This window comes from Phacochoerus africanus, chromosome X, assembly GCF_016906955.1.
Source record: "Phacochoerus africanus isolate WHEZ1 chromosome X, ROS_Pafr_v1, whole genome shotgun sequence".
Taxonomy (NCBI): domain Eukaryota; kingdom Metazoa; phylum Chordata; class Mammalia; order Artiodactyla; family Suidae; genus Phacochoerus; species Phacochoerus africanus.
The window spans coordinates 61,249,765-61,253,525 of record NC_062560.1 but is presented as its reverse complement, the minus strand read 5'-3'; the positions used below and the strand labels follow the sequence as shown (position 1 = coordinate 61,253,525).

At 45.2% G+C, this 3,761-nt stretch overlaps 1 pseudogene; it reads right to left on the bottom strand.

Annotated features, from left to right (window-relative positions):
* Positions 1 to 1,552: 1,552 nt before the first annotated feature.
* Positions 1,553 to 2,391, bottom strand: LOC125118041 (sprouty-related, EVH1 domain-containing protein 2-like; annotated as a pseudogene).
* Positions 2,392 to 3,761: the final 1,370 nt, after the last annotated feature.

Here is a 3,761-nt window from a genome sequence, read left to right as displayed (position 1 = left end):
CTAAAAAGCAAAACAAAAAAAGATGTGGTACATATACACAATGGGATACTACTCAGGCATTAAAAAAACAATGAAATAATGCTATTTGCACACTAAGTGAAGTAAGTCATAAAGAGAAAGACAAATACTGTAATACTATCACTTATATGTGTAATCTAAAATATGGCAAAAGGAGTTTCTGTCATGGCTCAATGGTTAACGAATCTGAGTAGGAACCATGAGTTTGTGGGTGCGATCTCTGGCCTTGCTCAGTGGGTTAAGGATCTGATATTGCTGTGAGCTGTGGTGTAGGTCACAGACATGGCTCAGATCCTGCGTTGCTGTGGCTGTGGTGTAGGCTGGAGGCCACAGCTCCGATTAGACCCCTAGCCTGGGAACCTCCATATACCGCGGGTGCGGCCCTAGAAAAGACAGAAAAAAAAATATATATATATGGCACAAATGAGCCTATCTACAAAAGAAAACAGAATCACAGACGTAGAGAACAGACTTGTGGTTACAAAGAGGGAGGTGGGAGGGAGTGGGATGGACAGGGAATTTGGGGTTGGTAGATACAAACTAGTTTATTTAGAATGGATAAGCAATGAGGTCCTGCTGTATAGCACAGGGAACTACTTCCAGTCTCCTCTCTCTCTCTCTACACACACACACACACACACACACACACACACACACACACACACACATCTCACTACATTTCAAAACAACTATACTTTAATTTTTAACATGTGGGAGTTCCTGTTGTGGCTCAGCAGATTAAGAACCCAACTAGTATCCATGAGGATGCAGGTTCGATCCCTGGCCTTGCTCAGTAGGTTAAGGATCTGGCATTGCCCTGAGCTGTGGTGTAGGTCGCAGATGCGACTTGGATCCTGCGTTGCTATGGCTGTGCCATAAGATGGCAGCTGCAGCTCTGATTCAACCCCTAGCCTTAAAAGGGGTCGGCCCTAAAAAACCAAAGAAAAGTTAAAGCAATCCTGTTTTATGGTAGAAGTTTGTCAACTAGTTCACCTCCCATACATAATAACTGGTTAAAACACTCCTAGTGGAGTTTCATCATTCTGACATCCCATTTCCACAGGAATCCGAGGAAGCTTGTTGTCAACAGGCAAGCTAAACCAGAGAAAGATAGTCTTTGGAGCTCTTGGGAGAGCCAACAACAAAACCCAGCAAAAATCAGCAGTTCTGATTGCAGCCACCATTGAACAGGAAGAGGTGGGCAGGAATGCCATGAAATCAACATCTGTATGAGACAATTAGCTTGGCTACAGATTGTTAACAATGCAGTAACATTCATGTAGAGGTTCTATTCCTTGGAACACTGTGTGCCTGCCTGTGTGTGTCCAGAGTGGGTGGCGGGAGTGCAGAGTTCACTAGGCAGGCTCCCCAGGCTGGAATAGTGCCTCAGGTACATGGAGCAGAGAAGAGGAGAGGGTGTAAGAGACAGGTTCCCTTGTGGCTGTGGATGGAGGAGAGGAAGGGAGGGAAACTGGGTCACACAGCTTCTTTGTGCTTCCACTCCACAGCACCTGCACATCACTCTGCAGTGGTCCTAAGGGGCAGGTAATAGCCAAGAACAGGGGTCCAAGAAAGACAAATCAGTAAGAGCCATCCACCAGAGGCAAAACTTCCCCTCACTAGTATCGCAGGAGCATAGGTCTGTAGAGTCTCTCTTGGGGTCGGATATATAAAGGTAGAGATGCTGTCTACACCACGAATTCACACGGAGCCAAGTTTTCATAGTCAAGTGCAGTCCTGACAGTGGCCCCTCCAGTCTTCCTTGTGGTTGAACACATATGTCCTGGCAGTGAAGGCACCAGGAGCATTTTCCATGCTCCTTCTGCCTCTAGGACTAGCCCAAGAAAGGCTGTGTCTTGGTCATGCTACCCCCTCGCTGCTGCCAAAGTCTGAGTCCCCAGGGGGGTAATTGTAGTTGTGCTTAGGGACTTTGCCTGCATCCTCCAAGAGGTCCAGGTATCTGTCCCTCACCAGCACGGGCCTGTAATCCTCATAGTGCATCATCCAGATCTTCTCCCTGGGGTTGATGTTCACAATATCCTCCTCAGTGTCCAGGAAGCTCACCTGGCAGTAGGGGGTGGCATTAGCTGTTTGAGGTGATAGTGGTCTGTGGGGTATGGGTTGTGGAGGTGGCCCAAGGTATAAACCCTCCTGGTGCTCACAGGATGTGTGGGAGGAGATTGACTACACTGTTCCCTCTTGAGTCAAATTAGAAGAATTCTCTCTAGCTGTTGTAAAAACATGATCATCACCAAGCTCAGCTTCATTGTGGATGGCGGAAGATGACGTTGAGCTTTCTATAAGGTCTTCAGTTTCTTTCCTTAGAGTATCCTCTTTTAGAATTTGTCTGATGCTTGATAAAACTGGGATCATTGGTGTTCCCGTCGTAGCTCAGCAGTTAACAAGCCCGACTAGTATCCATGAGGACGCGGGCTCAATCCCTGACCTCACTCAGTGGTTAAGGATTCAGCATTGCCATGAGCTGTGGTGGAGGTCGAAGACTCAACTCAGATCATTGCTGTGGATGTGGCCTAGACCAGCTGCTATAGCTTGGATTCAACCCCTAACCTGAGAACCTCCATATGCTGCGGGTGCAGCCCTCAAAAGACAAAAAACAAACAAACAAACCCCAAAACAAGAAAAAAAAAACCCAAAACAAAAAACTGGGGTAATTGGTTTTGGAGAGGAAGACCACAGAAGTAAATTACCGTTTTCATTGCATCATATCAAGGGTACATACTATTGGAGTTCCTTGGTCGCTTAGTGGCTAAGGACTCGACATTGTTACTGCAATGGCTTGGATTACTGCTGTGGCTTGGGTTCAACCCCAGGCCTGGGAATTTCTGCATGCTGTGGGTGTGGCCAAAAAGAAAAAAAGGGTACATACTGTAAAAATGACATCACTTTTCATGTTCACCTTGAACACATGGCTGAGGTGGTGTTTGTCAGGTTTCTGCACAGTAAAGTTACTCTTCTACCCCTCTTTCCATATTGTACTCTTGGAAGTCACTATGTGCACCCAAGCTTGAGTAGAGTTTTACTCCACCTCCTTGAGAACAAATTATCTACATAAATTATTTGGAATTTTGCAAAGGAGAGTTGTCTCTTTTCCCTTATATATATGCATATGTGTATATATGAATAAATGTATGTTCGTATATACTTATCCATCAAATCAATCTATCATTTATGTAAGTATAGACTCGTGGATTTTTTTTCTTTTTATGGCCACACCTGCAGCATATGGAAGTTCCCAGGCCAGGCGGTCAAATCAGGACTCCAGCTGTGGCCTATACCAGAGCCACAGCAACACTGGATTCTTAACCCATTGAGCGAGGCCAGGGGTTGAAACCACATCCTCAGAGAGACAACATTGGGTCCTTAACATGCTGAGCCACAATGGGAACTCTATGGATATTTATTTTATACTTTGGATTATAACCCAATATTACTTTATTGTGTTGCTCAAATTGTTCTAGCTTTGGCCATTGGGAGCTCTTTTAGTTGGCTCCTGTGTCCCTTTGACATACCCCTATCAGTGTGTGTGTGTGTGTGTGTGTGTTTTCTTTACTTTTGAGCACTTTCTTACTTTCTGGCAGTACAAGATGTCCTAGGCTCCTCTTATGTATTTCCTGCCCTAATCTGACAGTTCTTCTCTTTCGGCACTTGAAAAATTTTGTGCCACTATCTTCTGACCTGCACAGTTTCAAATGAGGTGTCTGTTATCGCTGAAATTGATGTTC